This window comes from Oreochromis aureus, linkage group 19 (assembly GCF_013358895.1).
Source record: "Oreochromis aureus strain Israel breed Guangdong linkage group 19, ZZ_aureus, whole genome shotgun sequence".
NCBI classification, from domain to species: domain Eukaryota; kingdom Metazoa; phylum Chordata; class Actinopteri; order Cichliformes; family Cichlidae; genus Oreochromis; species Oreochromis aureus.
The window spans coordinates 7,284,183-7,297,251 of record NC_052960.1 but is presented as its reverse complement, the minus strand read 5'-3'; the positions used below and the strand labels follow the sequence as shown (position 1 = coordinate 7,297,251).

The window sequence follows — 13,069 nt, the reverse complement described above, 5'->3', positions numbered from 1 at the left end:
TTTTCTTCATTTCCTGCTGGTTCACTGGATTTGATTTCAGCTGCTAAAGCAGAATGTCCCCTCACTACCACTTCATTAAGCTGCTGATTTTACATTCATATTAGGTTCATATTTGTAAATGAACTAGTTAAAGATCAATTTGATGGTGACTGAATCACAGAAACAGGAGCAAACAGATTTCAAATGCATTATACATTTTATTAATAGGCTTGTTGTGTTGTTATAATGAAACTCTGCTCTCCTGGCATCTTTGAAAGTCTCAATTCCCTCAGTCATTTTCCAAGCCTGAATGGGCATCACAGCAGGTTATTTGCTCTAAGCAGTGTCTTTAAATGCAGACAGTTAATGACAGCAGGTCAATAATGTGTTATTTGCATTCCCTGGCTGCTGTGCCTTAAAAGCTAATAATGACATTATGACCAGGGAAATCTCAAATGATCAGCATCAACCCACCACACACCTTCTCAGATCATTTCACCTTAAATAATCCAGGAAGTCAGATAAATTCTCTTAGGTGAGTATGCAGCGCATACTGTGTTTGGTAACACTGAGACTGACAGGCAAAGTCCAACTGGGGACCAGCTAAAAGCTGAGGCTTAGGTTGTTCTTTTTGTAGGATTCCTTGGTCTTGTGAAAACTGTTGATGAGCAAAATCTAGCCCAGATTGAAAACACGGCTAGTAGTGCTCTTGGAGACCTTCAATTCACCAGCCTGTCATTGTGAGATGACGAGGAAAGGGGAGGCAGGAGAAAAATGAATCTGAATGAAACAAGGTGTGTTAAGAGACACTGAAGATAGGCAAGAAGGGAACAGTAGATAAAAAAGGGTTTCAGTGAAAGGGAGCATTGACTTGCTATGAAAGATGGCTACCCGTCACCCTGGTTCTGCCGGAGGTTTGTTCCTGTTAAAAGGGGATTTTTCTTTCCCACTGTCTCCAAGTGCTCGCTCTTGTGCTTGGTCATGTGATTGTCTGGGTTTTCTCTGTATTATTGTATAGTCTTTACCTTGCAATATAAAGAACCTTGAGATGAATGTTCCTGTGATTCAGCCCCAGAAAAGTACAAAAATGAAACTGGAGAATTTGGATCGTTTGGCTTTTGTGTAGGTAGGCAAGAGAGAAGTGATACTCCCTAAAGGATAAGTGGAATACCAATATGTTTGTTATCAATGTAGAAAAGAAAGAGTCATTAATTTTCTGAACATCACTTACAGCAAGACCATGTTTTCAAAGCACACTCTCAGAGACTATATTGTTCACTCTAGAGGGCATATAATGCATGTAAGAACCAAAAATTGGGCATGCATGATATCCTGCATTAAGTCTGTAATGCAGCACATACATGAATCTGTGCCCAAACAGATTCATAGACATGCATTCAAACACACCCACACTCTTACTCCCACAGAAGGCAAACACATAGCATGGCTTCCAGACTGTGTGTTTAGAAAGGCAAACAGCTTGTAGGGACAACTGGCCGCAAAAAATGAAAGAAAAGAGACAAATAATGTCCATTAAGTCATTGCAGAGATTATAATGTCACTCGGGAGCTGCAGCCCTGCACAAACACCCTGCTGTGCTCTATTTCAATAATTTTCCATAAACCAATCTAATCTCCCTCCCTCCTACACTGTGCTTTAAGAAGATTTTATAGGCTTTTGTTTGAGAAGCAGATAATTCCTTATAAATCATAATAGCGCTCCCTGAATTGTAAAAGGTTTCTCAGCTTAGTGGCATGATTGGTTCACCGCAAGTATGCATGATAACACCTGTATTGTTTGCGATGGACTTCAGATGGCCTTATTTCAGACCACACAACACAAAGTTATTTTCACACAGACATATATCTGACATGTACGATATGAAGTGTGATTCGTCACCTCATGTGTTCTTCCTAATTAAAATAGTCCTTAGAAGTATATTGCAGTTGAACTTTGGTGACCTTTTCATTTTTGGCTTCTTACATACTTCTCTTTTTTTTGTCCAGGCTAATTCTTCACCTTGCACTTTGAGTGTGAATGTGTGGCCTTGAGCTATTTCCAAGGGACCATATGGCACAATATCGCACAATATAGGTAAGATTTGCTCTCGTTTTGTCAAATTTTGTGTTGGAGACAGAATTAGTTTTAGTCCTTGACCTTTCTTTTTCCAGCACACATACAAAATGAGGGCAGGATATTCACTATTCAAAAGATATTTAATCTAATAAATATTATGGAAATTTAAGAAAGACCCGATAGTGTTTCTTTTTATAGTGTATGTAACCTTTCTCTCTAGGAATAATGCCTAAAAAAGATTAAACCCTATAGTTTCTTTCAGTGAATTAGCAGCTATGTCAACATATTCAACTGTCTCATTAAATGTATAGCTCACTGTCATCAAGTGAAACCTCTTTTCTTTCATTTGCATTAAATCCGTTCCCACATACAGCTATTACCCCATACCCAAATGCCCTGAGTAGGAAATCCCATTTTGACTCCTACCAGACTCTTACAGCCATTAGTGAGCATTTCTTTTCTTCAAAGTCTTGAAGTAAAGTGAAACAGTCAAAATATATCCTAAAAATTTTTATAACAGATGTGGAGAACATAAACAAGTCAAACGGTCTAATAACACTGCCTTCTGCATATTAGGCCTTGCATTTTATTTAGTCATTGCAGGCACAAAGTATTCCAGTTTTCACCTGTCGAGTACAAAGCCTGTCTTAGCTGCCAAAAAGGTGAATTAATGGACTTAAAAGTGTTGCGTTCTTGCACAATTAACCACCTACCAAAATGTGTGTGCTATATTTCTGTTTTTGCAGAGTAATTTTTAGTATGGTCTGTCGGTGAAAAGGTTTAATAACTACATTAACATCATATTGATGATCTAAAGTGACGCACCACCAATTTTACACACACGGGTCATTGCTCGTACTATTACTGCTGCTAACTTTGTGAAAATAGTTGCATAATATCTTCAGTGACTCAGCAGGGAGCTTTTCAAAGTTTGAAAGAGAAAACCCTGATGATTTCTGAATTCAGAGACAAATGCCTACAAAGTAAATGCAAGGTGGGTAAATACATAAGCAGTGAAATGATATTATTTGGATACATTGTGGGAAATATTCCACCAATTTTGCATGTCAGAGTACATCTACTGAGGAAATTATTAGCCTGCATTTGAAAACAATTGAATATCTTCCGAGACCCTGCAGAACTTTGACAAAATTACTCAATAGATAAACAATCCTATTGGCAGTGTGTTCATTAAAGTGTTTTACAGAAACATTCACAATAGCAAAGGAGAAACCATTCAGCTTTGCTCCAAATCAGTCTCAAGGTTGCCTGTGTTACATTTTTGTCACACACCTACCTATTCATCTCTATTTTCTTGTCTGAAGTCCCTGTGAAATATGAATACAAAATTGGGCAATAACTGTCTGTTTCCAGTGAAACTACGACAGTCCCGCTCCTGACAGAACAATGTTGACACAATAGCTATTCTGGGGCTTTCAGCGTTATCACATAATCTTGATCAGCAGATGGAGGTGCCCACTTGTTCAAATTTATATTCGAGTTACAGGGTGATGCACAAATCACTCAAAGAGTTATCTGGAGTGATTTTTGGATTGACAGACTTGGAATTATCATAGAAACGAATGTTAAGAAAGCCAATGTTAAGGATGCCAATATCGTGCCTATACAGTTAGTATAGGAAAAAATAAACACCACTTGCTGTTTCCTCCACAGACTCTCTATATAGGTTCATGTATTCATGTCCCACCAATTGATTACACTGATTTGCAGTTTTTGGACTGTACCAACTTTAGCTTTTCCAGCTAAGGTCCCAAATTGGAAGCAGTGAGACTAAAGTAAAAATAACTTACAGAAATGCAAACAAAGATGAATTCACATGTGAGCAAATGTTAGATGATTAAGCTACAAGGAGAGCAGGAGGGATAGCAAGTGTCAATCACAGCTGTCAATCAGTCACCACATACCAAGCGTCAAAGCCTTAACTTCCCAGTAATAGTACAATAATATTCAAAATGACCTCCACCAGCAAACGGGGAGATGCTAAAATTAGCCAATCAAGACGATAATGACTTGTTGAAAAAATTAGTGACTGTTATTCTGGAGTTCATTTGGTGTAAAGGATTTTTTTTGGTGTCAATATTTAGTAGTTGTTCAGTCTGAAACACAATCAAATAAAAATGCTGATTTTACAAATAAATTCTTAAGGGAACTATGCAAAGTTTTCCTGGGTCAGGGGTCAGCAGTTAGCTTTGAGCATTGGGTAGATTTTTTATCATAGTTCAGAGAAGAATCAGCATACAGTGGCTTGCAAAAGTATTCGGCCCCCTTGAACTTTCCCACATTTTGTCACATTACAGCCACAAACATGAATCAATTTTATTGGAATTACAGGTGAAAGACCAATACAAAGTGGTGTACACGTGAGAAGTGGAACGAAAATCATACATGATTCCAAACATTTTTTACAAATAAATAACTGAAAAGTGGGGTGTGCGTAATTATTCAGCCCCCTTTGGTCTGAGTGCAGTCAGTTGCCCATAGACGTTGCCTGATGAGTGCTAATGACTAAATAGAGTGCACCTGTGTGTAATCTAATGTCAGTACAAATACAGCTGCTCTGTGATGGCCTCAGAGGTTGTCTAAGAGAATATTGGGAGCAACAACACCATGAAGTCCAAAGAACACACCAGACAGGTCAGGGATAAAGTTATTGAGAAATTTAAAGCAGGCTTAGGCTACAAAAAGATTTCCCAAGCCTTGAACATCCCACTGAGCACTGTTCAAGCGATCATTCAGAAATGGAAGGAAGAGTGGCAAGAAGAAAGCCGTTGTTAATAGAAAACCATAAGAAGTCCCGTTTGCAGTTTGCCACAAGCCATGTGGGGGACACAGCAAACATGTGGAAGAAGGCGCTCTGGTCAGATGAGACCAAAATGGAACTTTTGGCCAAAATGCAAAACGCTATGTGTGGTGGAAAACTAACACTGCACATCACTCTGAACACACCATCCCCACTGTCAAATATGGTGGTGGCAGCATCATGCTCTGGGGGTGCTTCTCTTCAGCAGGGACAGGGAAGCTGGTCAGAGTTGATGGGAAGATGGATGGAGCCAAATACAGGGCAATCTTGGAAGAAAACCTCTTGGAGTCAGCAAAAGACTTGAGACTGGGGCGGAGGTTCACCTTCCAGCAGGACAACGACCCTAAACATAAAGCCAGGGCAACAATGGAATGGTTTAAAACCAAACATATCCATGTGTTAGAATGGCCCAGTCAAATTCCAGATCTAAATCCAATCGAGAATCTGTGGCAAGATCTGAAAACTGCTGTTCACAAACGCTGTCCATCTAATCTGACTGAGCTGGAGCTGTTTTGCAAAGAAGAATGGGCAAGGATTTCAGTCTGTAGATGTGCAAAGCTGGTAGAGACATACCCTAAAAGACTGGCAGCTGTAACTGCAGCAAAAAGGTGGTTCTACAAAGTATTGACTCAGGGGCTGAATAATTACGCACACCCCACTTTGCAGTTATTTATTTGTAAAAAATGTTTGGAATCATGTATGATTTTCGTTCCACTTCTCACGTGTACACCACTTTGTATTGGTCTTTCACGTGTAATTCCAATAAAATTGATTCATGTTTGTGGCTGTAATGTGACAAAATGTGGAAAAGTTCAAGGGGGCCAAATACTTTTGCAAGCCACTGTAGCTTGTGAGCAAAGTGTTACTTATGATAGGCTACTAAGTAACTGTTTAAATCTATAGTAATAGTACTTTGTTTCATGGACTATGATATCAGTGGTTTCTATAATTTCTTCAGCCTTCGTTGGGGTTATTTTTGCCTTATTTCTTGTATATATGCTAAAGTTAGTGTTCCAGGTTGCTTTTTATTGCCCAAGTAGGTATCAGTCTACTCAAAAATCACACAAGAATGTTCTCCAAATGTTAAATTCCTTTAAAGGTTAACTTCCTGACCAACCCAAACAGTTATACAACTGACTGAGAAGGATTACTTAGAAGGACTTGGAACAGGGACGTAACTGAAAATTAGTGCATTTAGACAGTTTAGTGATACACTGACTAAATACTCTTAATATAGCATTTTAGTTTGTATTTGTATATTTGACAACTCAAAGCATTTCTCAGTTTAGGACATATTTGTCCTTTCTTTTACTTACTTACAGAGCTTTTTTTCTTTTTTTAATTACAGTCATGCAGCACTTTAACAAGGCGAAAGTGCAAATATCTTGCACAGTGCGATTCTATAAATGTACTGAAAAAACTGACAGTGTGCATACTATGAACCATTTGTAGCTGTCTGATGAGTCGTTAAATGCAGAGACCCATTTATTCCACCTATACATCTGAATATAACATTAAAAGTATGAAGAGGTTGCAGGTGCAGCAGAGTGTGATGATGATTATGGGTGCTATTCTATGATTATAAATGCCTCCAAATGAGGCTTCTGCTGTGAAAGTGATGTCACTGAGCATCAGTCTGGAGCCTCTGTGAAAGCTGTCCTACTTTCTTGATGCACACTTTAAATCCATCATGATATGCAGGAGATTCAATGCGATGCTCTTGTGCTTTTGACGCTTTATTCTGGTTCACTCAGCTCATGAAAAAAAATAGAGATATTAGAAGACATGCAGAATTATTTTCACTTTCTATTTTTAGATCATTACTTTCACCATTTGGCCTCAGTCTTAGTAAGCCCTGCAATGAAACAAAGCAATGCTTACATTCAGGGCTGCGGGGGATTTGTTTTCATCCAAAGTACGTCCAGCTTAGAGCATACAATACTTGAAGAGAATGGGTTTGTGTCTGGTTTTTGTTGGCACTGAAAGAATCAAACTGTTACAAATCATTTGAAGCTGGTACTTTGGCTCTGACACACCTTTTTTATATATCTAACACAGGCTCAGATTGGATGGATTTAATATAGTGTAATGTGATTGTATTAATGCCCATAATATAAAGTGCAGTAGTACAAGATGATTCATAGGTGTCTTTTGTGACGTGGAAGATGGTGCGTCACATATTTTCATTAATATCTTTTTTTTTTTTTGGTGAAAAGGAAACTCCTGAGGCTGAGAAGATAAACCACAGATAGATGAAGACATATTTTTAGACCTCACTGAGTGAAAGCTTGTTAAATCATTTTTGACCAACAGTAAGGGGAGCCGACAAGCTCTGACTCAGTAATTGCATTCCTCTTTGGAATGTCTCTGGAAATCCATCATGCATTGTTTCTGTTCATTCCCCTCTTCATCCCAGGATTCCAAGAACACTGAAATGTTAATGGAAACTGTTGGCACACATGCTACAGATGTTAACTTTCAAATTACTGGAGCCTTGCTATAGTTAGATAACATCTACATTTTCTCCTGTCTTAATTGCAATGTGCTGGAAATTAATTATCTGATAAGTAAGATGAACAAATGTACACTAAGTATCACAACCTCAAAGCTGTAATTTATAATGAATATTCTATATAAACTTTAAGCCCAGTGAACATGTGCATTGTGAAAGAAAGCAGTCATCACCCAAATCCACATGCCTACTAATCCCTGTACACCACTTCTTAGCACTCTAAGAGTATATCTCCTATCTTTTTATAGGAGGCTTTGCTTTGCAAGTTTAACGTTTTGGATAACTCACAACAGTGGCGAGCAGCAAATGTAGCATCTAAAATGGTAGATGTTTTCCATGTTCTTTGTTGCTAGCTTAGCATACAAGAGGCATAGGGAAATGTGGCTGACCTGGGTTTGTCAACAATCTAATGCTCACTAAAACAGCCCGCTGAAACATAAAAATCACACAAAAAGAAAAGTCTGTCAGATTTATTTGCTATTCTCTAACATGTTAAGATTGGCATGCTCTTATAATGTAAGTTAGCTAAGCTGACTTAAACAACCTCTGTTTGCTATTGTGAATTGACGGTTTTAAGTGGTTTGTTACAAGAAATGCAAATATGTTTGGAAAACAACCTATCAAAGGAGCTTTGATTTGATGAATCCTCTTGAAAATTAGAGAAAGAAGCCTCTGTTTCTTCCCATGCTCCCTAGGAAAACCCAACCACTCATTATTTCTGCCTGAAAATATGATATGCCATGACAGAGTAGATTTTGTCACAGTTAGGTTGTCAGGATTGAATCTGTTCACAGACTAAAATTCAAAACATGTCTGATACAATGTCGTCTGCTGCTACAGTCACAGATGTTACACAGAAGTACTGAATGGATGAAAACAGGTGCTCATCATCATCAGTGTGTAAAATTAAAATTTAAATCAATTTGATCTTGTAAAATAATGCACTCTATCTACTAAGTGCCAAAGCAGTACACCTATTTTACAGTTCCTGGAAATTGTCCATGTTTGGCTCTTTCTTCTACCATTCAAAGTACAAATCAAGGCTTCTAGCTTGAAAAAAAACCTCCTCTCACATACTTGGTGTGAACACACTCTGAGTGTTTGTGTCTTGCAGCTGAGCGGCCACATGCATGGGCAGGAAGAAAGAGGCAGGTGTGATGACAGGAGGGAGGGCTGGTGGTAGAGAGGGGGGGTTGGGGTGATCAGGAAATGGTGTAGGGAAATCTAATTTATTTTTCATACGCTGCTGAGATGGAATGTCATATATCATGCTATGCAGCAATTTTGTGCCCGTCCCAGGCTCAAAAAAGATGAAAGAAAAGTGATCAAAGATACCGAGGGAGAAGTCAGCTGCTGGAGTTGCTATGGGATCCACTTCCAGTGAGAACAATATAAACTGTGTTGAATTACTCATCCAGTATACTGTCGCTATTGGTTTTTAGTGTGGCACAACTCACTTCAAACATCAATGTTCGAAACTTCAACAATCTAACATCCTTCGGGTGAAGCAGACACATTTTCTTAGATAGTGGATTTCTTATACCCCAAGCAATGCTTTTACATTTTATTGCATAATCAGAGATAAAAAGATTGAATGAAAATTGGACTAATCTACAGACAGAATGAACTAGAGGTGTTAAAGAAAAATCTGCACTGCCTTTTGATCGAAGCTAAAAAAAAAAAAGAAAGAGAGTGGCTTACCCCACTGTATAAAGGGTTTTATTTAGACCACAGACTATATATAAATAAGGCCATGTTTAATGGTCATCAGGCGGTGGCTCTTGGCATTGCAAACACAGCCTGAATATACACTTGCTGGCCACTTCTATTGTATTGAAATCTGAAGACTGTGGAGTGCATTTGAGTAAAGTCAACTCATGGTCTTTCTCAACAAACTAATTTGAAATGATCTGAGCTTTGAGCTTCGCCACATGTCAAGAAAATATTCCCACACCATTACACCACCAGCAGCAGCCTTTGAGAAAAGACAGGACTGATCCATGTTCGTTATGTCAAATTCTGACCCTACCAGTTTGAATTTTGTTGCAAAAATCAAGTTTCAACAGACTAGACAATGTTTCTCCAATCTTCTGTTGTCCAATTTTGTTGAGCCTGAGTAACTTGTAGCCTGCGTTTCTTATAACTGACAAGAGTGTTCAGTTATAAGAAAGACCGGCCTTCCACTGGTGGAGTCCATCTGCTTCAGGGTTTTATATGCTGCGAGGTTAAAGATGCTCATCTGCATACCCTGGTAGTAATAAGTATATCCGAGTCTCAGTTGCTTTCCCATCAGCTTGAAAGAGTCTGACCATTCTCCTTTGACCTCTGGGATCAACAAGGCATTTTATTTCCAGAGAACTGCTTCTCACTGGATATTTTCACTATTACAGCCAATTCTCTGTAAACCCTAGAGGTGGTTCTGTAGGCAAGAAGATTGTAGATCAGCACTTTCTGAGTTGCTTAGACCAGCTTGTCTGGCAGTAACAACCATGCCACGTTCAAAGTCACTCAAATCACCTTTCTTTCCCATTCTGATTCTGCTCAGTTTGAACTTCAGCAGGTCCTCTTGACCATGTCTACATAACTAAATGCACTGAGTTGCTTCCATAAGATTTCCTAATTAAATATTTCTGTTAACAAGCAGCTTAACAGTAACAAGTGTACCTAATGAAGTGGCAAGTGAGTGTGGATAAGTTTATGGCAAATCTGGTGTTCTCCTTGTTTGATCCTAAGTAAATACTTTCCTTATGAGGTGACAGTCTATTTCACATGTTCAGTTTTGTAAGTACTAAATCCCATTGAAAAAAAATAAGATAAAATTCACCATTTGAAAGTCCCTTGGGTTCCCACATCATGTCTGATTTCAAAATGCCCAGGTGATGATAGCCAAAACATTCAGCTCAAAGCTTTCAGGTGAAATTTCAATAACCATATGGTGACCTTACAGTGGCACAACTTTATTCTGTGGTTTAGATACAAACTCTTCTTTATGTATGAAGATCACTTGATTTGAAGACATGGAGTGAGTGAGTTTAAAACAAACCAAATGAAACCCTTTCCCATAAACTGAGAAAATGTAATGGCAGTAAGTGATTAAAATGGACAAGGAAAAACCTTTTCCTCGTTTCAGCCACACACATTGTTTCTATCACAAACCACTTTCGATAATTCTGCAAAGCTGCTGTTGTTTTTAGATTAATTATTAAACCATTGATGCTTCTGAGAGCGTTCAAATCTCCAAACATATCAAGGAATTGGCTGTGAATGTTTGCTTATATGGCTTTTAGGGCTCCTTTACTGTGTATCCTTTATATGCTTTTTTTGTTGTTGTTGGCCTGGGGGTTTTTTTTTTTTTGTTTGGTTTTTTTTTGCTAGCTTGGTCTGCTATAAAACCATTCTGCAAAGTAATCATTTTCTATACAGATCTAACCCTATTTTCCCCCAACTTCCAGAAGACCACAATAGTAGCTCAAATGCGATACTGACCACTCTTTATGAAGTTGAATGACCCATCATCGATATTAACATAGTAAAAAAAACACAATACAACCACCCATGCCACTCCTTTTCAATTACTTTGGTTTATATCTACTTGCAGCTCCTTATTGATTGGCTGCAGCATTCCTCTTTCTAACCTTTTTCTTTTTTTTCTGCTTTGAGAATTTTCTCTGCCTTACTACACTCCAGAGATCAACCAATTACAGTATCTATATCAGGCTTAGAAGCTCTTTCTACTTCACTGGCGCCATGGAAAATGTTCTGATCTGCCCCATGTTCCACATTATGATTTCCAAAGGAGATATCAAGATACATATAGAGTATAGAGCATACAGCATCTTCACTGCAAGAAATGTCCTTTTTGCAGGCCATTTGTTCTCTCATGCTTAGTTTTTTTCTTCCCCCCCTCTGATGTAATTTGCTAGTGGGTGTGTTATTATCTTCAAACGAACAGCTGATATGCATTTTGAACAAGCGTAATGTTACCCCACTGCCAGATACGGTACATCAGTCTAGTTTTCAATAGTACTAGATTAATTGATTGACTGTGATGCTTTTTTTTTTTTTTTTTTTTTTTTTTTGCCCAACACAACACTATTGCACATCTAATTATCAAGGAACAACACTCAGCAAACCCACACAGCTCTTGTCTTTTGCTTTATGAAGATGAATAGAAACTAAATTAGTGAGGACTGTGGGTGGGTGTAACACTTGTTTTATCCCTATTCATTCTTTTCATTACTACATTCTGTCGCCTTCGACATTGCCCATGTCTGGTGCAACAAAATAAAAGTCTTTGAGTCTGTTTCAGAGCAACATGAATTTAATGAGCTCAAAGGTTTGCATTACTGATGGGGTTTTGCTTTAAAGTGGACCTAATAAGCTTTTACATATTTTCTGCAAAATACAGTACATCCTCTCACAATGGTTGCTGCTCCTATTAAACATGGAAAGACTTTATCCAAATATTGACATCAGTGTATGCCATTATAGGGGAAAATGTCAGGCTTCAGACTGTTTTAAATGCTTGATTTCATACACGTTTTTTCCCTCCTTGAATCTGTTTGATGTTGTCAGAGGGAATATCCCTAATGTGGCGATTTGAGCACAGAAACTAAATCCACCTGGTGTTCAAATCTTTTTTTTTTGTGGCATGCAACCAGGTGAAAACTGGTTTTAAAGTAAAGTGAAATTAGAGGGGAGCTAAAAAAGCTTGTTTTAGGCAGGGGGATGAACTGAAGGGCTTAACCAAGGCCAAATAAAAACTATTTGTGAATCATGCAAAGTAACTATAGTAAAGTCCAAAAATAAAATGTGAAATTGAAAACATGTCTCCTTTAAGATCTGTTGATTTCAAAGTATCATCTTTATATTCTGATTCAGATTACTGATGAGTGTTTTGGTATGTCACCTTTGGTAATTAAAAAAGATGTGTGAGATCAGACTACAGGCACAGATCTCATTTGTCAACCTCAAATTTTTCATTTTTCACAAGTCAGTTCAATGTTTAGGTTCGAGGATCTTTGTGAAATTTGGATAAATAATTAAGCGGCATCAGTGCTGTCTTGGAGATATCACATTTTAATTGAAAGCATGCGTAACAAACCAGAACCAATGACTTTTTAAGACAAGTGTTTACAAGAAATACACCATTGAGTTGTATCATGGGAAATGTAAGTTCCAGTGTTCTTGAGTTTAACACAGTCTCATTAAAGAGAAATTGTGTTTTCTTTTAAAGTGTTTTGGTTTTTGCTTCTTAAAATTCAGAAGCAGAAAAAAGTTGATGAAAAATAAAGTTTCCAAGTTGAAATTTTGTGAAATAAAGTTCATCCACATTGTGGCTGATTGGTGTAGTTGTTATTGTCGTTATGAAGACATCGGCAAGTGCAGCTTCAAGTGACGCCTTTGAAAATCCAGAGCACAAAACGCGTTCTTGTGTTTAACGACGGATGTAATTATCATCACTGAAAGGAAGTCATTAAAACCAGAAAAATGTGATGCAGAGAGACCTGACTGTTCTTCAGTTTAATCCTGGAAAACCCTTCAGTGCATTTGAAATGACCCTTTAACACAATTATTGCTGCATGCCTCTAAATTGGAGTTTGCAGCAGTGCTTCATGATACAGGTAGGTATTTTGTAAATATTTTAGAACCAAGTTTCTGTATATTATGACTATTTCAAG

At 37.9% G+C, this 13,069-nt stretch overlaps 1 protein-coding gene across 2 annotated transcripts in view; it reads left to right on the top strand.

Annotated features, from left to right (window-relative positions):
- LOC116334017 (leucine-rich repeat and fibronectin type-III domain-containing protein 2) overlaps positions 1 to 13,069 on the top strand; it is a 142,564-nt gene that overhangs the window by 94,857 nt on the left and 34,638 nt on the right. For both annotated transcript variants that reach the window (XM_039603092.1, XM_039603093.1), the window contains exon 3: positions 1,986 to 2,073. The gene's annotated coding sequence lies outside the window, so the exon portion shown is untranslated. The remainder of the gene's footprint in view (positions 1 to 1,985; positions 2,074 to 13,069) is intronic.